The sequence below is a fragment of the Oncorhynchus gorbuscha genome, linkage group LG12, assembly GCF_021184085.1.
Source record: "Oncorhynchus gorbuscha isolate QuinsamMale2020 ecotype Even-year linkage group LG12, OgorEven_v1.0, whole genome shotgun sequence".
NCBI classification, from domain to species: Eukaryota; Metazoa; Chordata; class Actinopteri; order Salmoniformes; family Salmonidae; genus Oncorhynchus; species Oncorhynchus gorbuscha.
Window position 1 is genome coordinate 61,457,371 of NC_060184.1, and position 18,077 is coordinate 61,475,447.

At 42.4% G+C, this 18,077-nt stretch overlaps 1 protein-coding gene across 11 annotated transcripts in view; it reads left to right on the forward strand.

The window, feature by feature from the left end:
• The first annotated feature begins 4,402 nt into the window (after positions 1-4,402).
• The window catches only part of ntng1a (netrin g1a), a 290,272-nt gene continuing 276,597 nt past the window's right edge, over positions 4,403-18,077 (forward strand). For 2 of the 11 annotated variants that reach the window (XM_046292526.1, XM_046292527.1), the window contains exon 1: positions 4,406-4,626. The gene's annotated coding sequence lies outside the window, so the exon portion shown is untranslated. Of the gene's footprint in view, positions 4,627-6,434; positions 7,360-18,077 lie in introns of those variants that run through there. The other 9 variants (XM_046292528.1, XM_046292529.1, XM_046292530.1 and 6 more) reach the window with 7 other exon arrangements.

An 18,077-nucleotide genomic window follows, 5' to 3' on the forward strand; every position in this document is an offset into this window, starting at 1 on the left:
TTAAGATTAAAAAAGCCTCTCCATGGACCGAGGTATGTGTTATTAAAAAGCTAAATGCATTCTATATGTGAGAAGATGATCTATATTGTATGCATTGTTTTAGAGTTAATGAATTTCACCGTAGGCCTATGTGTCTATGAGGGATCTTTTTAGCCCGATACAACATCCCTGACTGGATTCACATTAGAACGAACTGGTCTGCGTCCAAAGTGGTTAGAGCGTTAGGCCAGTAAGGTTGCTGGATCAAATCCCCGAGCTAACAAGGTACAAATCTGTCATTAACCCACTGTTCCCCGGGCGCCGAAGTCGTGGATGTCGATTAAGGCAGACCCCCACACCTCTCTGATTCAGAGGGGTTGGGTGAAATGCTGAAGACACATTTCAGTTGAATACATTGCTGGACAACTGACTAGGTACCCCCCTTTACCAAATGGCTCCCTATACAATGCAGTTCTTTTGGTCAGAGCCCTATGGGCCCTGGCCAAAAGTAGGGCACTATATAGGGAACAGGGTGCCATTTGGAATGGACTCCTGATCACCATCTCCTATTTGTGCCTGGTATGATAATGGCCTACAATATATAAACCAATAGGAATCATTTTCCACCAGCCAGTTATCGTAACCAATATTTTGACAAATTGGAAACATGTTATTTACAAAAACGTCATTTAGAAGAGCAATTCCCTGAGCTGTGCGTTAGTCTCCCTACAGCCCTGGAGAAATCATCTGTCATCATTATCATTAGCAGCCCTGGATGTAAGCCTTTTTATAGAAAGGGATATTACAAACTACCTTGTACCACTAATCTCTATCATGCATTTAGCCTACACCTTTTTTCTCTCACACCGACACTACTGCCCTTCTTTTATTGTCTATTCTTTTCAATTGTGTAATAAGGCTAGGTTTCAATCACTCCATCACTCTTCCCTTTTCTACAGGATTATCTCTATTATACAGTTACTGAACACCTTTTTCTACAGGATTATCTCTATTATACAGTTACTGACACCTTTTTCTCCTAGGATTATCTCTATTATACAGTTACTGAACACCTTTTTCTACAGGATTATCTCTATTATACAGTTACTGAACACATTTTTTTACTGGATAATCTCTATTATACAGTTACTGAACACCTTTTTCTACAGGATTATCTCTATTATACAGTTACTGACACCTTTTTCTACTGAATTATCTCTGTTATACAGTTACTGAACACCTTTTTCTACAGGATTATCTATATTATACAGATACTGAACACCTTTTTCTACTGGATTATCTCTATTATACAGTTACTGAACACTTTTCTCTCACACCTATACTGTTCCATTGTATTATTTCTGCCTTACGATAAGGCTACGTTTCAATAATTATTTTGTACACAAACATTGATGCACACAGTAAAGCTGTTCAAATACTATGGTGTGTTCCCATTTATCTGTTTATCCCCAGCCCATGAATGTGACTGACTTCACATTCAAATCCTCAGCTGGAATTGTGTGTGTGTGTGTGTGTGTGTGTGTGTGTGTGTGTGTGTGTGTGTGTGTGTGTGTGTGTGTGTGTGTGTGTGTGTGTGTGTGTGTGTGTGTGTGTGTGTGTGTGTGTGTGTGTGTGTGTGTGTGTGTGTGTGTGTGTGTGTCAGAAATGCATCCAACTGAATGCAGTGAGGCATGACTGCATGAACGGACACAACACATCACAACAGGGACAGAGTTGTTTGGTGCTGTTAAGTAAATCCCGAACAGGATGGCCAAATCACAATCAGCCTACGGCAGGAGGCGAGGCAGACGGGTTTCGCCTGTGTGTGAAGTACAAATCCACCAAACTGTGTGGTGCCTGTGTGGTTCTAATCCCTTTTCAATCATGAACTTTATGGATTACGCTCCTATGTAATTCTTCTCAGGTATAGTTTTTCTTTTTTTCTTATTTTTGACTTATTATGATATTTCAATTTGGGGAGTTAAGTTGTGGGCTTAAAGCACCATGCAGGATAAGTAGAGGACTGTAGAACACAGATTGATGAAAGGTCTTTAGCCAGGTCATGGGCGTAATGTTATCTTATAAGAATACATATAATAATAATAATAATAATATGCCATTTAGCAGACGCTTTTATCCAAAGCGACTTACAGTCATGTGTGCATACATTCTACGTATGGATGGTCCCGGGAATCGAACCCACTACCCTGGCGTTACAAGCGCCATGCTCTACCAACTGAGCTACAAGTAGTAATAGAACTATTGCTGGGCTTACAGTTAACATATTACGGTATCCTGACCATCCCACTGCTGACACCTATGTAGCAAATCCAGGGTTTTTGTTTGACTGGGACTCAAACCGAGGCCTATTTTGTTCCAGTGCTTGTAACACTTCCTGATGGTCAGTCTTTTTTGTTTTGTTTTTCAAGAAAAACGTGTGTTGTGAAATCTGTTGTGAATGTATTGTAATGTTTTGAAAATGGTATAACTGCCTTAATTTTGCTGGACCCCAGGAAGAGTAGCTGCTGCCTTGGCAGCAGTTAATGGGGGTTCATAATTCATACAAATACACACACTGCCTTCCACTTGCTTGCCGACCAGATGAAGGCAACAGTACACTCCATTGAACCAAGGTAAAATCCAATACAGTGATGGGCAGAAATGTCTGTAGACAACCATTTTCTAATCATCATCCAATATATGACAGCACAGCATCCACAGAAAGGCACACATACACACACACTGACAGAGGTGGATGACAAATAATGGAGTGTGAGGCACGTGATTGCCGGTCTGTGTCAATTGCAGTGCCAACTATCGAACCTCGACATAGATTTTAAAACACTGTGCTGAATGGGGGGAGGGGGTGGGGGGCCGGGGGATAGTAAACATAGATGGTGCAGAAGATTTTCAATCAAAGAAGGAAAGGGGCCAGTGGATCACAATTTGTTTTTACAATCCATCCGACCACAATACATTTGATGTCTAGTTCACGTACCATTTTTATCCCTCTGTCAGTGAGATGATTTACAGGTAATTGTTTAATAGCTGTTAGATATTACAACCTGTGTAGAAGGAGAGGTTATTGTAAGACCACAAGTCCTCTGACCAAGGAAGACTATAACTAAAGTAAGGGCCTTAAATGCTTCCTGTTCAGGTCACCTAGTTAGTGTATAATGACCCTGAGGCATTTTTTTTAAATAGACTAACATTTGTCTTTCTTCTCTTCTTCAGAGTTGTGGTGATGCAGTGAGAACAATTGTACTTTTTGAAAGTTGTTCAGTCTACAACATCTGTATTTTTATCCATTCTGTCCTTGGTGTAGCTAAGTGGACACACAAACTAGGCATTACAGGAAAAGAGAGTTGCATGAAATGGGCTGTTTTATTCCAATGCTGGTTATTGTGTGATTTGTGATGGTATGTTCGTGTCAGATGAGTTGCCCTTGGGCAAGTCGCGTGAGGATCTGTCCACGTGCTGAAAGGTATATTAAGATTCAAAATACCTCTCCATGCATCGAGGTGTGAGTTATTAAAAAGCTAAATGCATTCTATTTGTGAGAAGATGATCCCTATAGTATTCAACTGTGCTTTGTCATGTAAGGAGCTGTCCACCACCTTAAATGAGCGGTGCTGCCCAGTTAACAATGACGAGCTGTCCAGCTCCAGAAAAGAGCAGTGCTGCCCAGTTAACACGCTAGGAGCTGTCTATGGTGCTGAAGTCAGTGCCCAGTTGACGCAACTACATAGAGCTATATACTTTCTCTGATCTTTTTCTTTTGAAGTGCACGTGTAATGTATTTTGAGCAGAGTACATTACACTAACACAATTTGATAATAATTGTTCTCCATGTTAGGATTGGGATGATGCTTAATTTAAATACATTTTATGTTATGTCAAAGCAAAAATAGCTAATGTGACTGGCTGGCTTCCATCTTTGTTTGCTAAAAAGGACTCTGACAGACCCTCAGATGCAATGTTGTTATACTTTCCACAACGTCATGTGATTGTCACGTGTTAGATATTTTCTACTGTCAATCTGTTTATCTTTATCTTTTCACTTGAAATGATTTACTAAACTTAGTTGTGACATTGCATGACTTATTATATGACTATTAAAGGCAAACTAAAGTATACCCATAAAAAATATATATTTTATATCAATTAAACACGATGTTTCCATTACTGAAAGATGTTTGGAATGCGTGTGTCTCGGTAGACAAGATAATTTACTACATGTCGGTATGTTGCAGCACTACTCATGAATGTTGGTATTATAACCGCTCCTTCTACAAGTCTAATGAGAGACGTGCTCAATAGTCATAGCCACTGTTTTTTTTGTCATCAACAACTTTTCAGACAAGGATCAAGTAGAACTTAAAGTACTATTTCCCGTTACCCCTGTGTGACGTTGCATGTGTTTGCCTTGTTGTTCCACTAACTGAAGTGCCATTGTCACTGAAGTGACATCCGTGCCTCCGCTCACCCCATTCCGGTGAAACCACGGAGAGAACTAGTCGTTTCACAGCAAGTCTCTGCTATCCGCGTGAACGACGATGACCAGGTTTAAAAAAAGAAATATATCGCAGTGTTACATGATCTTCGCTATTATTCGCAAGGATACGAAATGAGCCTTTGAGAGAAAAGGTAAGGTCTACTTGTTTGGGTTTCAGCATGTTGGAGGGATGGGCACAAACTTGTTGATGGTCGCGGCTATATGAGACGCCTTATGATTTGATAGAGTGGTTTCTGACAGCTGACAGGAAAAGTGTATAACTATGATAAAAATAGAGCACAGTCGATTCATTAAATAATGCTTTACAATAAATATCTAAGTACAGTGGGTATAGTTGTATGCATTTGTAATCTTCTTAATTGTTGTCCTAGACCTTTGATTTATTTGTGCGTTTGCTGCGTGGTGTAAAGCTTGCCAAGGTGTTGTGGCAGACTTACTGTTCGGGAATATCTGTGTGATAATTGAGGCCATATGCCTCACTATCTAACAGAGGTTTGATAGGTGTACGTAATTGCACTGCTCATAGAGCGAGCTGTGTGTGGGGAGCTGATTTCGACATATAGGATTATTCCATCACCTCATAAATTGTACAATGCTGATAATAACGCTACTGATTCATTTCAACATATCGACAGGGGTGCAGCGAGACACTGTAAGGGAAAAATTACTTTTAATTCCAATTTTCAATTTTAAATCCTAACAAAAGCATTAGGTTATTAAGATATGGCCCCGTGCTACTTCTTTCCAACTTTCAGCACCGATTTGAATTGCAACGTTTGACATTTTCAATAGAAATATGTGAGTAAATAAGGGAGTTTATTGTCCAGCACAATAATTGCAAAACTAGGCCTATTGACATTCTACAGAAATCTCAAGTCACAGGCCACAGGTCAGCATCTGTCCCCCAAGGATGTTTTTTCAAACTTGTGAATCATACAGGCCTAACAGACTATTTGTACTCCTACATGATACCTCAACCATAGGGACTGGTCTCCTTTGCTACTCAATGGAGAAGAATTGAAATAGATTTGTATTCCAAACCGGTCCTAGACGTCAAAACAGGAGTAGCAGGGTCATTGATATAATTTCAGTGCTTTCTCTTTCTCTCTCCATCTCTGGTCTTGATTGTTTCTTTCTGTCCCCCGGATCATCGCCACCGCTGGAGGATTTACTGTCAGAATGGATCGAATTTTAATATAATCTGGGCCCTCCCCAAGGCTAATATCCTGACGGTGTGAGAGATTGCTGCGGACTCAATCCCCTGTAGAAATCACTTGTTTCGACTCTTGCCAGTGTCCGGTAAATTGCAGTGAAAATGCAGCTAACAGATGGAGTCTTACACAAGGTGTAATGACGTTGCTAAACTTCCAGCAACTCACACTGACTCATCAAGGTTTTTGGTGGGTGGCCGTGGTATGTGTGTGCTGTAATTTGAGCACGTCATGTATGGGGTTGAGTGCATGCTTTGCGCATCATCCCATGCCTATATTTGACAGACCTCTATACTCATATTTTCAAACCCCTCATTAATTTAACCCGGGACAGATTTGGGGGGTCAGGAGCCCAATATTTAGGCATGGAAAGCCTAAATGTTTGATTTTCATTTCCATATGTGTGCCTCTCCAAGTCAATTACCGACATCGTGACAACGTTTCGTCCAGTGCGCATATTCTGTGCGCAATCTGACAAAACTCTAGCCTATGTTTACATAGCATTGAAACAGTTAGTCTATATCATTGAACTAAACCACCAAAACAAATACATTTAAAATAGTTTAATGACTGAGGTTATTAAAATGATTTGCTACCTTTAGGACCCTGCGGAACACATGTAGGCATATTGGTAGAGGTACGGGATGCAATCACTACTTTAGCTCGCATTAGGAAGAGATTGCTTATCTCTCATATCTCTCTCTCTGCTCCGTCCGTTAGAGTGGGAAACCACTGTTCTCAGTGATCTGTCATTTGTCCTCTAAGTTTAGATACATCTGCCCCATTGAGTCTCAGACTGGTCCTGAAAGAGGACTGCGCTGGGGGGGAAATATTGAGGCTGAGTGAGCGGTTTAATCTAACGGACTCTCTAAGTGCGCTATCTCTTACCCGCCATCTCCACTGAGCAGTTTCCTGCCTAGCAGTGCAGTGTAGGGGAATGCGCGAGGGATGCGTGACGCCGGAACAGTGGAGGATATTCTCGGCAGCGCTGCTAATTGCTGTGATTCATGTTCCCTTTGAGTGCCTGTAACGAGTAGGCTATAGCGAGAGATTAAGAGAGAGAGAGATAAGTGTATATCCGCTCACAGGAGTCAAATGTCTTGGCTGTGGATCTAAGAAATGATACAGATTAAACGGACATTTTATAAAAGACAAAGGAGCCTTTGCGTTTCAAAGTTTTTTCATAGTGTTCTTTTAATTTTTCTGATGCGGAAACTGTTCCATTGCTTCCAACAATGCAATAATGGAATTGCACGTGGCAGAATGATGACCAGCGGCGCGCGGGACATAGGCTGCTGTCAAAATACTCACCTATTCGTGTTATTGTGCTGCTCTAAGAGCTCCAGACAGTGATCAGTCATTTGTTTTAAAGTGGGAGAAAATCTCCTCTGATCCCGTCTCTTCACTAAAGAGATGTTGCACTTGCACAGCGATTCCAGGAAGATTGACGTGCGCGCGGGGGGACCATTCAATCGCTGCCTCCACTCCAGACTCAGCTTGTTTTAACTCCTGGGTCATCAACTTTTAGCATCCCGTTTCTACCGGACTCATCACATTAAGATCTACACGCGCATCTTAAAGGGGTTCCTGTGGTCAGTGCTGAACTTGTTGAACACTGGACTGTGCACGGTGAATTGAGGCAAACCTACAAATGTAAGTACGCATAGGCTATTATTGAACTAAGTCTATTTTGTAGGCATGTTGTACAATTAAAGTAACTCGTTTAATTGTGGCCACCTTCGTTAAAACATTGTATGCTGTATGAAGGTAGTCTTAATAGCTGACTCATCTTTCAATACTTCCTGAATTGTAGCCTAACTTTAGTTGGAAACCCACCTATAGTAGGTTTTTATCGAAGTGTTGATTATGTCATATCTTTGAACATTTGGTTTAATTTGCCATAATGCAGTCTGAATGAAGTTGAACGCGTCCATTTTAATACCTAAAATAATGTAATGAAAACGTGAATGACTTGACTCCGGTGCCCTTTTGGCAAAGCTAAGCCTACTTGTGATTTGTGGAAGCGCCCCCTTGTGGAATTGATCAATTCCGTATTAGTATTACCAGTCAATATCATGAAATGCCGCTAAAAAGATACGGTCTATTTTGTATTTTTTGGGGGGGTTGTTTTAAAGGAAATATACTTCACGTTATGCCCTGTTCAGCCCTGTCCTATCAATACACCTGCTGAAGCCCCAAGTTTTTTAGTAGGCTAAAGAATGTGAGTGTACCAAAATAGAAGTGTTTTTTTTTATACACGACAATTTATCCTGCATCCTTTTGAAAGGCTTGGTAGTTTCTTATATTCAGGGTAGTCTATTGATAAGCCTAACGATATGTTTGAGTAGTTGTTTTATTCAGAGCAGCTTTCTGTCCGTGCATCACCCGTGCATTTCGAATCCAGGCTTATCCTCTGCATATTACTGGACTTTGATTAGATTTGGTAAATGGTAATGATCAGTAAGAAGCTGCAGACTGAGAGCCAGTATAATGTATTTTATACAGCTGGGTTTGGTTAACCTTATCACATATCATATATATTATGGCATACTATTGAAATACATTATGGTGCTATACAGTATTTATATTTCTAATACAGGGCCTACTAACTCATTTTTACATTTGAGTTTGTTTGTAATAATAATAATATTATCGTCAAACCATTCATGTATGCCAATTTAATTTCACAGAATTAAAAAAAAAACAAGTGCGGTAATGTCCGCACATGGACTTGTAAGGGTTAATATTAGATATGATACTAAATTATATTCTGTTCCCATTAATTATGATGTTGATCAAATTTGGAAAGAAGAGCGATAGTCATTATAATGATTTCCAGTCCATCCATGTTGACATGTTGCCAATAGTGAAACTTGCACTTGCTACGATATTTACCTTATAATTTAGACATGACTACTTGATTTTATACATTGCCTTCAGAGGACCTTAGATTTTGATAAAGCTCAATGTAACAGTATCAGCCGCTATACATGTTCATTACTATTAATGCACATGTTCTCTATTTCCAGTGGGTTACCTTGCTGGGCTTATTCTAAGGGCTAGAGGTGGACATGTAGAGTAGCCTTGCAGGCATGCCACTGTGAAAGCGGAAATAATATGCTAGCAGCCTTTTAGGAAAAGTGTTTTTAATAATGCATTAGGTGTTCCTATGTCGCAATGAAGTGTGTGCTTGGTGGCGAAGGGAGGCAGAGGAGAATGTGAGAGGGCGAGAGACAGGGAGAGAGAGGGTGGAGGAGTGGTAGTGGTGGTGGCTGGCGTATACTTTCTCCCTGCTGTCTAGTTTGCTACAGTACACTTCTGTATGTGGCGCAGGAGTAACAGATGCCCCGAGCTCCACACACACGACGCCATGCAGACAGCATCGTAAGAGTCACCCTGTCAAAAGTGCCCCTCTCTCACACACAAGATGCATGTGGCAGGGAGTAAGAGTGAGAGAGGAAGGATAGTGTGAAAGCGGTGAGAGTAAGAGAGTGTAAGAGCGGGGGGGGGGGGGGGGGTAAGAGAAAAGGAGAGACAGAGAGAGAGAGACCATGTGAGATGCAGCTGTGGGGGCAAGTCAAGCACGTCTTGGCAGCAGCGCTGAGGGAGTTTCTTGCCTTCAGAGGCCCGGGACCTGTCTGGCTCCAACAATCAGATTGTATTAGAGGGGGAAGGGAGGGCTGCCATGTTCCACTGCTGTTCTGCTCAAAACCTTCGCTTTGATTTCTCGATGCTCCCCTCCCCTCCCCAACAGTAAGAAAGCCATGCTGTTTCACCGAAACAGTTGTTATAGCTTCATTCATTAGCTAGGATACACCACACCATGATTGAAAAAAGATCAAAGACCTGTATGCAAATTTTAGCCAGTGACACGTTGAAGACAGAGGGGAGGGGAGGCCATTGTGGGGATCGGCTGGTGCTGTGGTGATGGTATGCCACAGAGATGTGTGTTGGGCTCATCAAACATTCTGGAACATTGAACGCTTGGTTGTCATGTTGGTAGGGGCATGCTCCGGTTGTCTGCCACATGTTTATTTATGAGGACTGTCATATTGGCAGGTTGTTAACGAGGAAGATTAGGGATTCTGGGAAAGGAAGGCAGGCCCAGGAATCTGAGGAGAGTGAAGAGCCCTCCATGCATGGCACAAGTCTCCATGTGATGCTGGCCCAGCCCTCTCTCTCTCTCTCTCTCTCTCTCTCTCTCTCTCTCTCTCTCTCTCTCTCTCTCTCTCTCTCTCTCTCTCTCTCTCTCTCTCGTTCTCTTTCTCATTCTCTTTCTCTTTCTCTCTCTCTATGTCTCCATCTGTCTTTTTCTCTCCTGTCTATCCTACACAAGCTAGGCACATCACTGGCTTTGTTTAGCAAGAGATGGAGACAGAGAGATGTGGAAAATATGAGAGGGCACAGGGAACAGGTATAAAGAGACCAGATGAAAAGAAGAAGAGCAGGATTGTTGGGAGGCAGTGAGGTAGGAGGGAGCTGAAGAGGTTGGGTATTCATACACATGAGTCAGTCAGAAGCTACTCCAGTAGTTGTAACCACTGCCAGGCCAAGCGTGCATGTATTTCCCCACCGACTTTTAAACACTCAGCCATGCTTGAGTGGCCCCAGGGACGAAATGGAAGCGGACATAAGGGAGGGAGGGGGGGGGTTCACAGCTTCAGAGAGAGAAAAAGAGAGAAGGGAAAGAGTTGGCGAGAGAGCTCTCCGCGAGGTCATATGGATCCTGTAAAACATTTATGGGTTTAAATATAAAATCAACCTCAGCATTGCCTCATTGGTAGGATCCTATGCCCCAAAAATACACTCCATTCTATGTATGCCTTATGAGCCAGTGAGCCGGGAACCCAGTGTACTGTACACCAAGGATGCCTTAGAACAGGAAAGACTGAAAATACTCACTTACTGAACCGCAGAATAGCCTTCGTAGGACTCCATTCCATGTCAAATAGTAAGCAATTTATTTTACACTTTTGTTTGTGTATATTGCTTCATTTTTAATACATTTTCAATTAACCGATTCAAGTTTTCATAACAATCGGTAATCGGAATTGTTGGACGCCGATTATGGCCGATTACATTGCATTCCCCGAGGAAACTGCATGGTAGGCTGACCATCTGTTGCGCGAATGCAGCAAGGAGCCAAGGTAAGTTGCTAGCTAGCATTAAACTTATCTTATAAAAAACAATCAATCTTCACATAATCACTAGTTAACTACACATGGTTGATGATATTACTAGTTCATCTAGCTTGTCCTGCGTTGCATATAATAAATCCGGTGCCTGTTGATTTATTATCGAATCACAGCCTACTTCGCCAAACGGGGGATGATTTAACAAAAGCGCATTCGCGAAAAAAGCACAATCGTTGCATGAATGTGCCTAACCATGAACATCAATGCCTTTCTTAAAATCAATAGAAGTATATATTTTTAACCCTGCATATTTAGTTAAAAGAAATTAATGTTTGCAGGCAATATTAACTAGGGAAATTGTGTCACTTTATCTTGCGTTTATTGCATGCAGAGTCAGGGTATATGCAACAGTTTGGGCCGCCTGGCTCGTTGCGAACTTATTTGCCAGAATTGTACATAATTATGACATAACATTGAAGGTTGTGCCATGTAACAGCAATATTTAGACTTAGGGTTGCCACCCGTTTGATCAAATATGGAACGGTTCCATATTTATCTGAAAGAATAAACGTTTTGTCTTTGAAATTATAGTTTCCGGATTTGGCCATATTAATGACCAAAGGCTCGTATTTTTTTGATTATTATTTTACAATTAAGTCTATGATTTGATATTTGATAGAGCAGTCTGACTGAGCGGTGGTAGGCAGCAGCAGGCTCATAAGCATTCATTCAAACTTTACTGCATTTGCCAGCAGCTCTTAGCAATGCTTGATTCACAGCACTGTTTATGACTTCAAGCCCATCAACTCCTGAGATTAGGCTGGCAATACTAAAGTGCCTGTAAGAACATCCAATAGTCAAAGGTATATGAAATACAAATGGTATAGAGAGAAATAGTCAACGTGTCATAATTCCTATAATATCTACAACCTAAAACTTCTTAACTGGGAATATTGAAGAACTGGGAATATTGAACCACCAGCTTTCATATGTTCTGAGCAAGGAACTTAAACGTTAGCTTTTTTTACATGGCACATATTGCACTTTTACTTTCTTCTCCAACACTGTGTTTTTGCATTATTTAAACCAAATGAAACCATGTTTCATTATTTATTTGAGACTAAATAGATAAATATGTGTTCATTGTTCATTCAGTATTGATGTAATTGTCATTATTACATATATATATATATATATATATATATATATAATCGACCGACTAATCGGTATCTGGTTTTCTTTGGTCCTCCAATAATCGGCATCGGTATCGGCGTTGAAAAATAATAATCGGTCGACCTCTAATTGACAACATGTTCACTCTTTGAAAACCTTTATCAACATATTATTATTTATCAACATATATTAAACTTAATTTCTCACATCCTCTAAAACCCCTTTATTTCTGCAGTGCCCCACCTTATTCTTGATGGATGGGGGGAGGAAGCAGGCGACCTGCCCCAAATAGCCCAGGTCTCACTTAAAATGCATAGCACACCCCTCTTCCCTGCTCTGCTCTCCTCTGCCAGTGACACTGGATTCAAAGTGGGTAATAATGAGAGGAAGGACCAGTGTCTGAATTGTAGAGGGTGATAATGACCTGGCTGTTGTGATCTTTTATGTGCTCCCCTTATCTATTATCTAGCCTGGGAATTTCTGTCCCTGCTCCCTTATCTATTATCTAGCCTGGGTATCTCAGTCCCGGCTCCCTTATATATTATCTAGCCTGGGTATCTCAGTCCCAGCTCCCTTATATATTATCTAGCCTGGGTATCTCAGTCCCGGCTCCCTTATATATTATCTAGCCTGGGTATCTCAGTCCCGGCTTCCTTATATATTATCTAGCCTGGGTATCTCAGTCCCGGCTCCCTTATCTATTATCTAGCCTGGGTATCTCAGTCCCTGCTCTCTTATGTATTATCTAGCCTGGGTATCTCTGTCCCTGCTCCCTTATCTATTATATAGCCTGGGTATCTCAGTCCCTGCTCCCTTATCTATTATCTAGCCTGGGTATCTCTGTCCCTGCTCTCTTATGTATTATCTAGCCTGGGTATTTCAGTCCCGGCTCCCTTATATATTATCTAGCCTGGGTATCTCAGTCCCGGCTTCCTTATATATTATCTAGCCTGGGTATCTCAGTCCCGGCTTCCCTTATCTATTATCTAGCCTGGGTATCTCAGTCCCTGCTCTCTTATGTATTATCTAGCCTGGGTATCTCTGTCCCTGCTCCCTTATCTATTATATAGCCTGGGTATCCCAGTCCCTGCTCCCTTATCTATTATCTAGCCTGGGTATCTCTGTCCCTGCTCTCTTATGTATTATCTAGCCTGGGTATCTCTGTCCCTGCTCCCTTATCTATTATCTAGCCTGGGCATCTCTGTCCCTGCTCCCTTATCTATTATCTAGCCTGGGCATCTCTGTCCCTGCTCTCTTATCTATTATCTAGCCTGGGCATCTCTGTCCCTGTTCCCTTATCTATTATCTAGCCTGGGTATCTCTGTCCCTGCTCCCTTATCTTTTATCAAGCCTGGGTATCTCTGTCCCTGCTCCCTTATCTCTTATCTAACCTGGGTATCTCAGTCCCTGCTCCCTTATCTCTTATCTAGCCTGGGTATCTCTGTCCATGCTCCCTTATCTCTTATCTAACCTGGGTATAACTGTCCCCACTCCTCTTATCTAACCTGGGTATCTCTGTCTCCACTCCCCTTATCTAACCTGGGTATCTCTGTCTCCACTCCCCTTATCTAACCTGGGTATAACTGTCCCCACTCCTCTTATCTAACCTGGGTATAACTGTCCCCACTCCTCTTATCTAACCTGGGTATCTCTGTCCCCACTCCTCTTATCTAACCTGGGTATCTCTGTCCCCACTCCCCTTATCTAACCTGGGTATCTCCATCCCCACTCCCCTTCTCTAGCCTGGGTATCTCTGTCTCCACTCCCCTTATCTAACCTGGGTATCTCCATCCCCACTCCCCTTCTCTAGCCTGGGTATCTCTGTCTCCACTCCCCTTATCTAGCCTGGGTATCTCTGTCTCCACTCCCCTTATCTAGCCTGGGTATCTCTTTCTCCACTCCCCTTATCTAGCCTGGGTATCTCTGTCTCCACTCCTCTTATCTAGCCTGGGTATAACTGTCCCCACTCCCCTTATCTAACCTGGGTATAACTGTCCCCACTCCTCTTATCTAACCTGGGTCTAACTGTCCCCACTCCTCTTATCTAACCTGGGTATAACTGTCCCCACTCCCCTTATCTAACCTGGGTATAACTGTCTCCACTCCCCTTATCTAACCTGGGTATAACTGTCTCCACTCCCCTTATCTAACCTGGGTATAACTGTCCCCACTCCCCTTATCTAACCTGGGTATAACTGTCTCCACTCCCCTTATCTAACCTGGGTATAACTGTCTCCACTCCCCTTATCTATCCTGGGTATAACTGTCTCCACTCCCCTTATCTAACCTGGGTATAACTGTCTCCACTCCCCTTATCTAACCTGGGTATAACTGTCCCCACTCCCCTTATCTAACCTGGGTATAACTGTCTCCACTCCCCTTATCTAACCTGGGTATAACTGTCTCCACTCCCCTTATCTATCCTGGGTATAACTGTCCCCACTCCTCTTATCTAGCCTGGGTATCCCTGTCCCTGCTCCCTTATCTCTTATCTAACCTGGGTATAACTGTCTCCACTCCCCTTATCTAACCTGGGTATAACTGTCTCCACTCCCCTTATCTAACCTGGGTATAACTGTCTCCACTCCCCTTATCTAACCTGGGTATAACTGTCTCCACTCCCCTTATCTAACCTGGGTATAACTGTCTCCACTCCCCTTATCTAACCTGGGTATAACTGTCTCCACTCCCCTTATCTAACCTGGGTATAACTGTCTCCACTCCCCTTATCTAACCTGGGTATAACTGTCCCCACTCCCCTTATCTAACCTGGGTATAACTGTCTCCACTCCCCTTATCTAACCTGGGTATAACTGTCTCCACTCCCCTTATCTAACCTGGGTATAACTGTCCCACACTCCTCTTATCTATCCTGGGTATAACTGTCCCCACTCCCCTTATCTAACCTGGGTATAACTGTCTCCACTCCCCTTATCTAACCTGGGTATCTCTTTCTCCACTCCCCTTATCTAGCCTGGGTATAACTGTCCCCACTCCTCTTCTCTAGCCTGGGTATCTCTGTCTCCACTCCTCTTATCTAACCTGGGTATAACTGTCCCCACCCCCCTTATCTAACCTGGGTATCTCTGTCTCCACTCCCCTTATCTGGGTGTCTCTGACCCCCTTACCCCATCTTTATCCAGTCAGGCCTACCCTACTGAAACTTGCCCCTGGTCACCTCTAGCACTTAGAGCTTCAGTGCCAAGATCTCTACTGGATATCTGGATTAATTTTACCTTCCCATGTCTCCTCAATTGACATTCCTACTTTTTAGCAGTGAAGGTCTTCCCCCTCTTCTTTGCACCTCTTCACCCTTCTCTCCTCACTCATTTTGCCTCCCTCACTCCCCCTCGCTCTCTCACTCTCTCTGTCTCTATCTCTCGCTCCCTCTTCCACTTTGGCCTTGTGCTGTCTCTTCTTTCTTCCTCTCTCTCTCTCTCTCTCTCTCTCTCTCTCTCTCTCTCTCTCTCTCTCTCTCTCTCTCTCTCTCTCTCTCTCTCTCTCTCTCTCTCTCTCTCTCTCTCTCTCTCTGTCTCCCCTCTCCACCTCCCTCTCTCTCTCTCTGTCTCCCCTCTCCACCTCTCACTCTCTCTCTCTCTCTCTCTCTCTCTCTCTCTCTCTCTCTCTCTCTCTCTCTCTCTCTCTCTCTCTCTCTCTCTCTCACACTTTCTCTCTTCTCTCATTCAGAGTGGTGGATCTAATCAAGGTCTCCATCCATAGCTGTGGATAATGGTCATCATGATTGATGTGATGGATTTTAATAGACCAGAATTATTCTTTTAGATTCATGAAAATAGACCCAATTCAATGCTGACTATATGGGTAGAAGTTCTCCATAGGTTAGACATTTGGGTCAGTACTGCCATCTGACCCAATTGGTTGGAGAATGTAATTGTTTATCAAAATAAAATATGACCAGATATTGTAATTTTACTGTAGGTTTAAGATATTACTGTAATCCTTTGCAATAAGCTATGAGCTAACTAAAAATGAAAAACAGTCCTGAAAATTGTAACTTAAAGTATAGCTGATGGCATTTTCTATCTCATGGCAAAATAGAGAATAAACAAGCAGAAGTTATAGCGTTCAGGCTATCTCAAGGGTAGAAAGAGAGACCTATACACAGGCTGGGCAGTGAGGCCTGTACATTCAGGCTGTAGGCGTATAGCAGGCTAATTGATCACTCAGGACTAGGTGTGTTGGGTCAGCGGGTCCATTGTCTGGGCTGACTGATTAACCAGCACTAAAACGTCCACTGATCCATCCCTCACACTGCTTCTGGCTAACTTCATCATCAATTACCTGCCACTGTCTGCAAGCCAAGTCACTATTGGGCTGGCTGGAGAAAAAGGCTACCTGCCTGTGAAATGTGTCTCTCTTTAGTGGCTAGCGCTAGCTCAGCTAAGCTGCAGCCTTGTTTTAGTGAGTGTGTGTGTTTGGTTTTGCTATCCTTGTGGGGACCAGGAGTCACAAGGAAAAATACTATTTTAGGCTTTGGGGTTAGGTTTAGGGTTAGGGTTATAATTAGGGTTAGGGTTAGAATTCGGGTTAGGTGTAGGATTAGGAGTTACGGTTAGATTTAGGGTTAGAGTTAGAGGTTCAGGATTAAGGTTAGGGTTAAGGTTTAGGGTGAGGGGTTAAGGAAAATATATTTTGAATGGGAATCAATTGTTTGGTCCCCACAAGGATAGTAAAACAAAGATGTGTGTGTGTGCGTATGTTGTGTGTGTGTGTGTGTGTGTGTGTGTGTGTGTGTGTGTGTGCGTGCGTGCGTGCGTGCGTGCGTGCGTGCGTGTGTGTGTTGTGTGTGTGTGTGTGTGGAGAGATACATACTGTAATCTGCATTTAGAGTATTGGTTGTTTAAAATGTGGGGACAAAGCTAACTGAGGAATATAGATCGTTAGGGGTGAGATTACTTGGGGATGTTCTATTTGATTTTGATGTATAAATCTATACACCAGATTGCTTTTTCACAGTTCTTTAGCTGTCTACTGTACTCTATGTGCAGTATGTCCAGAGATGTTATTTGAAGCAGTCCTGTCCATTTCAAATGTCGCCCGTTCTTATTCAGACTAATTCCGGTCAGCTAGTGCCAGGTGGGAATGGATGCCTGCCGTTCTCTCTCTGATTCAGGACCTGGATGTTGAAAGAGATAATAGCATAGTGCAGGTCAACTGAGTTGAGTACGCTTTGATATTGAAATTGAACTTTTACGTTTTTACATTTTTCTTTCTGTTTCAGAAAAATACATGTCCAAATAATAGACCTTGTCAATGATCAGAATTCCCCAAATCTGGGATGTTGCCTCATCCAGGAACCACATCATCCACAAAAAAAAACCATAAGGAATACAAGAACCTATATCAAACTGACACAGACTATGTCTACGTGGCTTACACGTGACCTTTGTGTTCTGCAGTGCATTCTTTTAATGCTGAGGACTTTGAATTGCCTGTCTTTCGTTTTTTGGTCAGTCGGCTGGAATGTTCAGTACAGAACCATACTTAAGACGAGGTGTCAGGTACAGACAGCTAACGTCCTTGTTGATTAGTAGAGGATTTGAAAAGTCCAAAATGCATGGACAGTAGACAGTTTTCTCCCAGCGCTCGTCACATGCAGCTTCGTGAGTTGAACACTCTTTCTGAGGTTGCTGTATTCAACCTGAAAGGCCTCGTGTGATCATGAGGCAAATGAAACAGCCGAGGATAAGATGGTCCCTCTCATGATTCATTCCAGGTCTTTCAACAAGAAAACATTCATTTGTATCTGTGTATGAATAGTGAATAAAGATGAGATGTTTTCAGTGTTGAGATCACAACAACACTAAATGTTTGGTTTATACTCAGGCAATTCATATTACCATAGCAACTGTTGTTGATATCAGTGCAGCAGTCTTTTGTCAATGCATATTGTGAAATGGTATGTATGAAGGGCTTTGTTTAGACCTGACTGATCATTTATCATGCATACCACCATCTCACCTGTTTCTAGAATGTACCTGTGCTTTGGAACGACTAACATTGATCTGATACATACAGTATGTTTCAATGGTGTTGTAACTG